The sequence below is a fragment of the Belonocnema kinseyi genome, chromosome 9, assembly GCF_010883055.1.
Source record: "Belonocnema kinseyi isolate 2016_QV_RU_SX_M_011 chromosome 9, B_treatae_v1, whole genome shotgun sequence".
NCBI lineage: Eukaryota > Metazoa > Arthropoda > Insecta > Hymenoptera > Cynipidae > Belonocnema > Belonocnema kinseyi.
The window spans coordinates 28,656,022-28,669,490 of NC_046665.1; the positions used below are offsets into that span (position 1 = coordinate 28,656,022).

At 32.1% G+C, this 13,469-nt stretch overlaps 1 non-coding gene across 1 annotated transcript; it reads left to right on the plus strand.

The window, feature by feature from the left end:
- The first annotated feature begins 10,848 nt into the window (after positions 1-10,848).
- Trnal-cag lies at positions 10,849-10,931 on the plus strand. Its single transcript has one exon. It is a non-coding gene; the product is annotated as a tRNA-Leu (tRNA).
- Positions 10,932-13,469: the final 2,538 nt, after the last annotated feature.

Consider the following 13,469-nt stretch of genomic DNA (forward strand, 5'->3'; position numbering starts at 1 on the left):
ATCTTCCACAGAAATGTGAAGGATCAGTCAATGTCTTGTGAGCTAACGTTTGCTTTCCTTATATCGCCCGGATTGAAGTCTGGTACAGAGGGTTTCATTTTTCCATGCCAAGACGGTATCATTTCCACCTTAACATACCGTTGCCACATTTTGAGCCAAGACTTTCCCGATGATAGCTGCAGGGCGTGCTATGCACACCCCGAGCATTTAGCTCACATACTATCTAGTTGTCCAACTCATGCGGGAACGACCTACATTCAAAGGCACAATGCGGCACTAAGAGTGCTTTATTACCGCATATACTGGAACTTTATATTCTCGACAATTGTTTCTGTTGCTCATTCGAGGCCTGACATGGTTCTTCTCGACTTCGAGAAGCGAACCATGTTCGTCATCGAATTTTCGGCACCAGCTGACAAAAACATCATAGCTAAGGAAAATGAAAAGAAAGACAGGTATCGAGACCTTAGGCCAATGGCCTAAAAAGCATCCCTGCGTGTCAACAATATGCTAGAACACTTGCGGGAAAAATGCAGAAGACGGTTGTCCTTGGGTCGCTCCGTGTTCTTAGGGTGCACGAGGCTTTTGCTGGATCGTCCTATTGATTCCTTTACAGACTGTAACATATATCGGCAGCTAGATAGAATATAATACAGTTGAGACTTAAACTACACATACTCCCTCCGCCCCGTTGAGAGAGTAAGCGATTAACATTCCTTCTTGGTATTGTCAAAGTTTATAGGTAAAACAGCGATTTTTCGCACAGGTCTTTTAAACATTCGATCAGCGCTTTTTAAAGTTGCAGTCCTAACAATGCCATCATTTCCTGGGTGCAATTCATAAATCCTAGCTAACGGCCATTGCATACAAGGACTATTGTCCTCTTTTATTCACACTAACATACCTTCCTTGGGATTCGCTGTATAACTACGCCATTTTTGCCGAATAGGTAATTCATTCAAATACTCGATACTCCATCTTTTTCAAAAGTTCTGGCGTATTTTAGAAATCAACTGCCAAGCCGATAATCGATTTAAAGGTAAAGGCAGGAGGTCAGGTCCCGGCAAATTAGTGAGTGAGACACCTATTAAAAAGTGTCCTGGCGTTAAAGCGTAGATATTTTTTACATCCGTTGAAATTGGACTGAGTGGTCTCGAATTTAAGATAGACTCTATTTCGAAGGAGAGTGTGTAAAATTCTTCGAATGTAAATACGACGTTCGAAGCGACCCGTTTAAAATGATATTTATATGACTTTACAGCAGCTTCCCACAGTCCGCCAAGTGCGGGGCTGAGGGCGGAATAAAGTGAAAATCAACACCGCTACTGCTAGAGAAATCAAAGATTTTATCTTTGAATCTTTCAGGCTTAAAGAAAACATGTAACTCATTCAATTCATTTCTAGCGTCTTGAAAATTAGCACCGTTGTCACTATATGTGGACTGGGGTTTGTCACGTCGTGCAATAAAACATCGCAAAGCTCCTAGAAACCCTTCCGTACTCAAACCGCTTACTACCTCAATTTGAATCGCTTTTATTATCATACAGACGAAAACAGATACATAAATCTTGACCCTTTTTTGATTTCTCCATTTTCCCTCTTTTATGTAAAATGGACCGCAGTAATCTACGCCCATGCAATTAAACAGTCTTGTTTTATTTACGCGTACAGCCGGTAAATTTCCTATTTTAGGATCGGCTAAAATTGGCTTAGCACAAAGGAAATTATACATTTGCGTACAATTTTCTTGATTTGATTTCTACCATCAATGGGCCAGAATTTATGTCGTAAAGCATACAGCTTAGTTTGCACTCCAGTATGATAACAATTAGAATGATAATGTCTAATTATTAAATCTGTTAAGAAATTTGACTTAGGTAAAAGTATAGGGTGTCGTTGGTCGAATGAAAGTTCTGAATTTTTCAAACGACCTCCGACACGCAATAGTCCATCTTCACATAAAAATAGATCTAAGTTATATATTTTATTCTTTCTGTTCAGTAAATCACCCTTTGTTAAACTTTCCATTTCTTTGTAAAAACAAGATCTCTGAACACATCGGATGATAACTATTTCTGCATGTTTTAATTCTACAGTTGTCAAAGAACCTTTATTTTGACGATACTTAGGTAAGAATCTGAAACAGAACGCAATTACTTAATTGGCTCAATCAGTGGGGACGTGTAAACCATAGTTTGTTTTTTAGAAATTCATCTGTTAATTAACCTCTTGATAATTCGTCTGCGGAATTGTCTTTTGAGCGAACGTTACGATACTGACCGATATTTGTTTTAACTTGTATTTCAGAACTCTATTTGACACGAAAGATTTTAATGTATTAAGACTTGCTCGTAACCAGTGTAAAACAATTTCGAAATCTGTCCAAAAAGTGGATGCTTCGATCTTAACACAAAGAGATTTCTGAACCTTTTCATATAAGTTAATCAGTAATAAAGCTCCACATAATTCCTATCGAGGTATGACTAGCCTTTTTAAAGAAGCAGCATGAGATTTAGAACTTAAAAGAGAACAGTATACCCGTCCGTTATCGCTCTCAGATCGAACGTATAAACAAGCTCCATATCCCTTTCGCTCGCATCACAGAAACCATACAGTTGAACTCTCTTTGAATTAGGAATCATGACATTTCTTGAAATTAAAACATTATTTATCGATTCTAATTGGTTGCAAAAATTAATCTACTTATAATGAATAGATTCAGATAATGAAGCGTCCCAGTTAACTTTAGATTGCCAAAGTTATTGCATTATTTGTTTCGCATATAAAATTATTGTACCAAGGAAACCTAAGGGATCGGATAATTTTACAAATTTCGATAAAATGACTCTTTTCGTGATACCCTGATGAACTGTAGGCGTCTTAATTGAATAAACGAAGGCGTCATCTCGACGCCCATTGTCGCATGTTTAGTTGAGCTCGACTTAAAAGTTTAGTCATTTGATCATAAATTTATCGCGCCTCTTCGCGTGTGTTAGCTCCAGTAATGAGATTATCCACATACAAATCCCATTTCAATATATTTGCCGCCAAAGAAAAATCATGACTCAACTAATTGATGCAAGCACCGTATGGCTAAAAAAGACGATGGATCGAAACGGAAAATAAGCGTATTTACACAATATCCTAATATCTGATCATTTTTAGTCCACAAAATCCTTCGATACGGCCGATCTTTTTCGCGAATTAAGAACTGTCTGTACATTTTCTCAATGTCTGCTATGAGTACGTAATTATGAAAGCGAAAACGGATTATTAAAGAAAAAGGATCATCTTGTATTATTGGACCGACCATCAGGAGTTCATTTTAAGGAACGCCAGAGCTACTTTTAGCTGAAGCATTAAACACTACTCTTAATTTAGTAGTATTACTGGAATTCTTTATAAGGCCCACAGAAAATCGCTGATCCTCCAATGTACACCGAAATCGGTGTTGAAGTGAGTTGCGACAAATTTGAGCCACATAGGTTCATTCGGAGAATCTAGAGGAAAAGTATCATTCAGACACTGTTTTTTCTCATCCAGAGAAACGTGGAGTGTCATCTATAAACTGTCAGTCACCTGTCAAGATGATTTTGTCGGGCGTTATTGGGGTGAAATAGATGATGATAAGCAGGTTAATAATAATTACCTAACTTTTAATTTCTTCCCATTTACCAGTGACTATTAGTGTCTTGGAATAAAAATTGTAGTTGGCGTGATACAATATCTAAATCTTAGGTTAATCAAAACCTACATGACATGCAAACCATCAAAGCCGGGATGTAAAAGCTAAGTCGTGAACATCTGCATCTTAAGTAATGCCTGTTCGTTCGAAAAATTTTCTCTAGATTTTCTGTATTCAATAAAGTGAAGTTAGCTGGTGGTTGAAGTTAAAATACTTAATTGTATATGTAGACGGTCATGACCTTTTTTACACATCCCGGCTTTAGTTTAAATATCGACGGCCAGGACTAACCTAACATTTGAAAGTTACATTAGGAAGTTATCATTTTATTCTAAGTGACTAGTACGCACTATTGAATGAAAGGAAGTTGAAAATTAGGTAAATATTATTTCAGTTAGTTTCTCTATTAACAATTATTTAGTGTAATATCGCAAAGCAAATAGTTTCTTTGACAGGAGTTCAGGTGGCTGACAGTGCGGTTCAGTACTCCACAACTCTCGGCATTGAGCCAAGATTCAGTCTCCAAATGATACTTTCCCCTAGATGCCCAAATGTGCACCTACGGTCAGAGGAATACATTTAAGACTTGAATATTCTTTCAAATTCTCATTGGAAGACCAATGAAATTTGAGCTGTAACAAATTTAACAACAGCGTTTTTCTGAGCCGTGATGTGGTAAATAAAAGCCTGCCCCGTCGTGAGATGAATTTATCAATGACATGTGATATAATTCCAAGTAATTTTGAATAACCGTTGTATATTGTTCTTTAAATTCCGGATTCTTTTCAAATCTCTTTTGTAATTCTTTTAATCTTTTTAACACAATCTGTTTTAAGTCGCCTAATGTTTTCGTTGTCGCTCTGAACGGTAAGTCTACTATATATCGACCGACTTGATCTCGTGTCACGTGTTGTTTGAAATGTGCTTCGCAATCGGCTTATTCCTATAAAAAGGCCGATTGAGATGATAATTCCTCGACTGACCAAAATTTTTCAATTAGCGTGTTTAAATCGGTTACTAGACAATTATTAATTTTTGCGATCTTAGAATTGTTTGATAGATCTAAACCTCCGCCAATTACCCAGCCCAATAGAGTTTTTTTGAAAATAAAGGCCATTACCGTTTCGAGATAAATTTATGGAACCTATCGATAAAAGAGATAGGCTTGTTCCTGCACCTATGAGCATGTCAATTGTCCTAGGTATGTGAAAATTAGGATCAGCGAGTAATATTTTTTTAGGAATTTGAAGTTGCTCACGTAATATGACTTCACTTGAAACCAAATCAGTCATATTGGGAATTACTAAAAAATTAAGTGTGCGCTGATATTCATTATAAACTGATTTTAAGGTTATGTCAACCATACCTGCCACAACCGTTTAAAGTGATTTTCGAAACTGGCTTTAAATTCCATGGTTCATTGATTTTGTTCGAATCGTGAGCTTAAGAAAAGTGTAGTAAAGTATTATGACGTTTCCGACACTTTTTACAGGTTCCGAATTTGCAATACTTCGCTTTGTGATTACGTAGACAATTATAACATAAACACGCATCTTTTATGACTTTAATACACTCCTCAACATTTAAAACCATGAATTTACTGCATCTAAATAGATAATGAGACTCAGTACAGAGACAACACTTATTGAATGTAGTAGTAATGAAAACCTGACGTTTGAAATCATCTTTACGTTTTTTGCAAGGGGGGTGTATCTTCATCTGAATTTTTAGCAGTATTGTCATTTTTACGTTTAAAAATACGGGCAGCAGTTCTATATAAAAAATCAGTTAAATCTTCTCATTTTGGAAATTCTCCGTTTAAAATGGCTTTGTCTAATGACTGAAGATGCGGTTGCGATTCATCAGCGAGAGCGATCAATCCCTGATAGGATTCTTGTTCTTGAACTGGTAATCGTATTTATAAACTAATATGACGCGAAATGAGGGTACGGTTATCTTTATATGATTTTCGTAAAAGATGCTATGCGCGATCAAAATAATCATTAGTAATAGTAAAAACTTAAATTTTACGTAGTACCTCATCCTTTAGTGCAGATTTGAGATATTGTAGTTTTTATACATTACTTATGTCATCGCGGTTATTTATCATTGTGTCGAAAGTATCTCTGAAATAAAACCACTCTTCTACCTTACCATTGAACATCGGTAAATGCGCTTGTGGTAGTTTTAACTTTCGTCAATTGTTGGTAGCAACCGATCCCCTTGCGATACCTGGATTTGAAATGGTGTCTTGATTTTCTGTTTGTAAGCTAATAGATCTTGAATTGATTTTTTATCAGGACAATGATCTGTTTCCGTATCAATCAATTGAATTTCGTCATATAAATCATCGAGCTTTGAAAAATGAGCGAGAACTAAGTTGCGTCGTAATTGCAATTCAGCTATTTGAGTACACTTGCTGTCCAATAAGACGACGAACGCGGGACTTTCACCGTTCGGCAAGGCGACGGCGTGAGAGGTTCCCACTATTCTATCTGAGTTAAGTGAAACATTAGGTCGTGTGCATTGCAGAGAAGAAAGTGGAGGGGATAGAGGTACGGCGTCGTTTTGTTGAGCGTTCGCCCGTCGTTACGTTGAGCGGGTCGTCTTGTCAGAGGTCGTCTTGCTGGACGGCTAGTTTAGGGTTATTCGCGTCAATCGTTACTAGAAATTCCTTAAATCTAGTAACATGCTCTCTGATTGTTGTGCTTTTTTGTAAAAGCATACTTAATCGATCAAAATTCTCCATCGTTGAAATAGACTATGAGTGGAATTATTTGCCAATAAAACATAAATGATTGTAAGAACGTATCTCAAATTAATATGAACTACGCATTCATATAAATAAAATAACAGATACTTATTTAATAAGGACTACAAACGTACATACCCAATTTTGCCTTGACTCTACCTACAAGATTTCGAGATGTTTTAAACGTCCAATATAAATTAAAATGGAATCAGATGTCAATGAATATTTATTCGTCAATTTTAATTGATTTAACCAACGTACGTTTCAACCTAGTTGCAGGTCTTCTTCAAGGTAATACATCACCTAATCTGTACAATGTTGATACTAAAATCCAAAACAAAACATTTCAATTGTGCTTTATTCCTTACAGAGGAGCATAATTTTGGAGTGGGCCCATTTTGCTAATTGTTAGAAGTTTAAATTTTTTTGTATACATAATTTGAAATGTCCTTTTTATTTAATACAAGACAAACATATAAAAACTTAAAAATTTAAAGCCTCAAAATTAAAATAGACTCCAAATTAAATAATATTAACTACATTTTTAAATGAATTTTAACCACAACAGTTACTTATTGTTTCAAGGGCAAACATGGACTCCTTCCAAACAATAAGTAACTGTTGTGGTTTAAATTAATTTTAAAATGTAGTTAATATTATTTAATTTGGAGTCTATTTTAATTTTGAGGCTTCAAATTTTTAAGTTTTTATATGTTTGTCTTATATTAAACAAAAAGGACATTTCAAATTATGTGTACAAAAAATATTTTAAACTGCTGACAATTAGCAAAATGGGCTCACTCCAAACTTATGCTCCTTTGTAAGGAGTGCACGTCTCTGCTTTGTTCCGGTGGAAATTTTGAGAAAAAAAATTTTTTGAAGAAAATACCAGGGAAAGTTTTCTTTCCCAACTTACGTCTACACGGAATGAGATATCGTGTTAAAAATTTGGCACGATAAATAGAAGGCATGCAAGAATATGTCTCTGGTCCTAAATAATTATAATAATAAAAAAGTTACTATTTTGGAGAAATATCGACCGTGCTGTCGTCAAACCCTGCAATCAATTTGCAATGTTGTCAATGGGCTAGTTATGAGGTTTATATTGATCAAAGTGGGGCAAAACAACAAAAATCGCTCACGAACATTATACACAAATAATCCAACAACTAATGTTTGCACTTTTGATGCAAATAAACAAATTGAAATCATTAAATTGCACGTGTCTGGCATACATATCAGCTGTTTCAGAGCAGCACTAGCGCAGCGAGTAGACCATTTTGAACTTCTACGGGTCTGTGGGTAAAACAGATTCCATGATTGCCGACAGAGAAAGTGAGAGGTCAAACTTCTTCTGTAAAGACTGAATGCGTCCGTCGATAATAATTATTTTCATAACAAATTTACGCGTTATTCAAACTTTTATTGTTCGATATGGATGAAAAAATATTGATCTTAGGACTGACTTGATCAGCTGTTATACTCATCACATGGCCTTAAGTTATTTTTAATAGAGCGACTATACTAAAATCAGAAGGTTGTATTCACGTACCGATTATATTGAATCACCGAAAAATACGTGAAAATAAATATTTTTATGACATCATGGTTGATCTAATTAATTCGTTTTTATAGTCAAGACATTAAATATTACTTCTGCTTCTTTTCTTATAAAGAACCTTATTTCGAGGTTAGGTTTCATCTTAACATTCATGATAAATTTAGTTATTATAGTCCTGAACACGTCACTCAGGAATATTTTGAAGTATACGATATGCACGCACTCATCATGTGCTCGCGTTTGACATGTTTTCCACTTATTTCCTCACTTTTTCCATTATGAATTGAAATATTTTTGACGTTTGTCACTGCACATTGAAATTTGGTGGATTTGGAACCAAACCAATTTTAGGTCCCGAGATTAATGGGGCGCCATCTACTGTCTAGATTGACTGTTAAGTCGGAGTCTAGAGGGGGCCAAATTTAGCATCCACAAAACTGTGTGCCCGATCTGGCCCAAGTCGGAAGTAAGGCAAATATTTGTCAATTTCTGCACGGGTTCGTGTGAAAATAAGTTGGGAAATAAGAAAAGTGTCGATAAGGTAGGAATGTGGTCACGTGACCCACTTGTCACATGGTCTTAACGCATATAAATACATTATTCGATGTGATTCTGAATCTTCATTCTTTGTACAATGCTAAATAGTCTGGAAGAAGTCGATGAAATAAGGTTTTTCTTTAAAAATTATAATTTGTTGTTTCTAAGGCATTAAATTTAGAATATCTGCACCTCGAAATTATGTTCATAACTTTAATTAAATTAATTATATTGATTAATTAATATTAATACATATTAATATGGTTATTAATATTAATATGGTTAATATTATTACAGAATGAAGGCGTCATTTAAAGGAATCGAAAATGAGGAAAGCGCGCCCAAACAACTGAACACATTCATAATTACTGTCTATAAATTAATCGAAATATTATATTTGTTTACGAAAATGAATTCTGTCATTCGTCTTTGATAAGTATTTTTTCTCTATTCATAATTTACTATTTTTTCAATCAAAGTTACGGTGTCTTTACGACATCGTAAAGACATGGTCAGATCATACGACGTACGCCTCTACGATATCGTAATGACACCTTAACGACATGCGCATAGAATGTATGTGTGGATGTCCATGATATAAAATAGGTTTAAAATTCAATTTTTTAAAGCTCTTGTTTCCACATCTTCTCAAACAAGATTTGTAACTATGGTAGACTAGTTCTATTATCCACTAAAACTTCATTTTTTGTTATTTTGGCTAGATTATGATTTTGTATTAATTTTTCTGCAATTCAATCCAATGCAAGATCTAATGGAATGTTATCAAACATTAAAACAACGTTCAATGAAATTAAAGAATGTGTAGACGGAACCTTCATTTTGCTTAAAGCGTCTTTTAAATCCCAGCTATTTTACCAAATGATTCTGTGTTTCCTGAAACCAGTTTCGAAAGTTTGGAAATAAATTTGGCTAATTTTGAAGTAGGAAATCCAATTGTTAGTTCTGATCCTTGTTCTATTTTATGTTCGTCGTTTGTCCTAAATTACGTTATAATACTTCATTGATTTTAAATCTGAGTCACATCTCATAATTATATTTTAAAATTTTAACATTAACTATTGACATCTTGTTGACTCCAAAATTGAAAATTCTTGTTTCTTACAAGTTGTTAATCACAGGTATTTTTATTTCCTTTACTTTCAATTTTTGTAATAAAGTGTAAAAACTATTATTATTTATATATTACTTATTAAGATTCTTTGAAAAAGGCACTCAGTGATAGCCAAATCGTCAGTATGATTAACAAACGAACTATTTAGTAAATTCGTTTGTTATTTCTTTTACTCTGATGAAGACCGTTGAGACCTAAAAAAAATACATATATTTACATTGACGGTCGAAGAAAGGATTGATATGATTCTTATCAAATCTGATTGTTTTATTACTATACTAAACATGCTATTTTGAGCAAATCCTTTTAACAGGACGTGTAATTGATTTTTAAATAATTTTTGGCCCCTTAAACCCATTTGTTTAAAAATGTCTCTTAGCCCCATTTGGATTGCTACCCTTCATTTTATATAATTTAAAAAAATTTAACTATTATAATTTCCCATCAATATACATATACCGCCTGCTTAAATGTTATTTGTTGATTTTTATAATCACTATCTATCATTCAAAAGTAGCAAACACTCCTTCCAGAAGCATAAATCGATAGCGCAAGGAATGCGCGCCAATCATCAAACACGGAAGTGAAAGTGCTTATTGACGGAAAGGCTTACCTCTGTGATTTTCAAACATCATACAGAGGATTAAGAATTTCTCTCGACATTTTTTTGTAAATTTTCTTAGTCTAAGGATTCTTATACCATTCGCTGGAAAGGTGCATTTCGTAAAACTCATTTGCTGCGAGTAGAATTCGAATGTATCGGAATATTTCTCATTATTTCCGCCCGTAAACTTCAGCAGGTCAGCAGGACGGTACAGTTTCATCGGTTTAATCGGTTTGATTTAAGGGTCTTGTCTATCCCATTTCTATTTCCATTTCTTATTTATACTATCTACAAATTAATCATTTTAGTCGAATATTGGTTTTTCACACATAATTGAATATAATGCAAAATATAAAATATTTCTGGATTATTCAAAGGAAAACAGATTCTATATTCTATAGGAAAACAGATTTATTTGAATTCAGTATAACAATTTGAAATATGTAAAATATAAATTTTGTGCGGCGTAGTTTAATCACCAACTATAATACCTGAAGAAATTAGGATTTTAGTCAGATGGTTTAAACAATTTACTGGGAATTACGGTTTATATGGCTTACTGCACACATTTCTTCATGTCAGGGTGGCCGAGCGGTCTAAGGCGCTGCGTTCAGGTCGCAGTCCACTTTGTGGGCGTGGGTTCGAATCCCACTTCTGACATCTTTTTTGTATTTCAAAAAATGAAAATACAGGTAATTCTTTAATTATTCCTCTTTAACTATCCATTAATTTTTTTTACTGGACAGAAAGCAGCGGCTGGAATCCAAATTGTGTTCACAATATGCGTGATTAAAGAATCGTAAAAAGGAATTTATAATACTTATTGAAAAATATTAAGATGTATACAATTTTATTATTGAAATAACTATCAAATTTTGAACAATTCGACAAGAGAAAATATTAAATTTATTAAAAATGTGAATATGCGTAAGTTTTTGTTCACATTTTTATCATTTAATCCATTTCTTAATAACAATTTATTTCTTGAAATTTTCTGAGCACTTATATTCTTGTTGAAATTCGATTCTGAAAGAATGAATTCAGTGTATCAATACACCGTAAAATTGAGTACTATCATTAGGGAGCGTTTATTCTCCTAAATCTTCGAAATATTTATAAAATTGTATGGTTTAATTTATGTTTTAATTTTTTTAATGGTACCAAATTAAAACATTTTGCTTTAAAATCTTTTACTCTTTTTCAAAATTTAAGGAAATATTTGATGTTTCAAAATATTTTTGAATTTTCTCCTAAAGCTCATTTTTCGAATTAAAAAATCGAAAGAAATTGCTTTAGGAAGCTGAAGAATTTTGTTCATTGCCCTGAATTTTTACAAAAGTCCTAAAATATCATAAGTTTTTATTGTTTTTGAATCGTTTAAAAACTTCTAAGTATCTCTTAAATTTACTAAAATTTGTTCTAAAATTATATATTATGGCACGATGTTGCTTTAAAAACTTGTAAACCCTTTTTTCAAATTTTATGAAATAATTTGAAACCTTTTGTAATATTCTTTAATGAGCTCTTAGAACTCATTAATCAAAAATGGTTTGTAGTTTTCCCATGAATCTTAACTATATATTTTTCATTCTCTTGACGCACAAAAAAATTAAGTTTACCCAAATTTGAATTAAATCCTTGAAAATGGAAATAATCGTCTTAGTCTTCCATATTTTTCCAAAAAAAAACAATTTGAAGTCTTTAAAATTTAAAATTATTATTTCAAAATCAAATATAAACTGCTTACAATTTTTCCACAACTGTTTAAAAATATTTAATCTCATAATCTTTCAAAATTATTAAGACGCTTCTATTATTCAAATTCTTAAAGTAAGTTTTTTCCATAATTTGAATTTACTTATCTCTTTGAAAATGTAAAAAAAGATTACCCAGACGTGAGAAAAGAAAACTCTTTTTCTTCGTAAAAACTCTGGAATTATAATATAGTAGCAAAATGTTAAGAAAAAATTATTGCACAACATAAAATACTTAATTTTAAAAAAAGTTAAAATTAGATCCTTATCCACTTCGATGTTGTGAAAAAATTAGTCAGTTAACAATTAATTTATTTTTTCAGAAATGATGACGCAAAAAGCATTACACAATCAGTTTCATTCAAACATAGAAATAATTTGTACTGTACATTGTCTTTTAATTTCACATTTATTTTTGACAATTTGTTTTATTGGTAACTTTTGATACTAATTTCAAAAAAAAAAAAAACATATTTCCATATGATTTGAAAAATCGAATGCAAATACACATTTCAGTCATCAGAATCATTTGAAAAATTATCTGATTGAAATAATATAATTTCAAATATAAATTAACGTTTAATATTGAAATTATATTCAATATCCCATTATATAACCTTTAAGTCAATAATTAGATTATCTTACTTAAATTTAAGGAACTAAGTTTTAATCTTTATTTACTTTAGTAATCAGAAAATGTTATTTAGCTAATACTCAACTGACCATTTTACAAAAAAAAACCCATTGAAATATAATTCTGTTATAAAACATTCAAATAACTTTAACTTTATATATTTTTTAATTTCAACCTTTATTTTTAAAAGTTTTTTTTAATCTTAAACTTTTAAACTAATTTCAGGAAATGAAATTTTTAGTAGAATCAGTTGATAATTAATTAAAAACTTCACAAAATAAAAAGCATGAAACAATTATTTTCATCGAAACATTTAAATAATGTTAACACTATGTGTATATTCTCCTTTAAATTTTAAAATGGCGTTTCTATACGTTTAAATTATTGATAAACGTTGTCGCTAATTCAAACCAATATAAAGAAAGTGTGAAGAAAATTATCAGCTAATAATGAATTAAATGGTTCACAACATAAAAAGCCTCAAATCATTTTTTTCCCTGAAATAATAAATTTATTTTTACTTCATATGTATTTTCAACTTCCTGTCTGAAAATTTTAGTTATTAATAACCTACAATACTTGTTTTCTAAAAAATAAAACACACGTACATACGATTTTGAAAATTTAGTTCATATATAATTATTTCAAAATTTAATATTTTTCTAAAAATTTGTATTATTGATAAAATTTTTAAATATTCCAGAAAAAAGTAAAATATATATACGGATCATTTAGAAATCAGAGTTTTGATACTCATTTCACAACATAACAAAAATTTAAATGAATAATTAAATTGAAAAATATGTATTT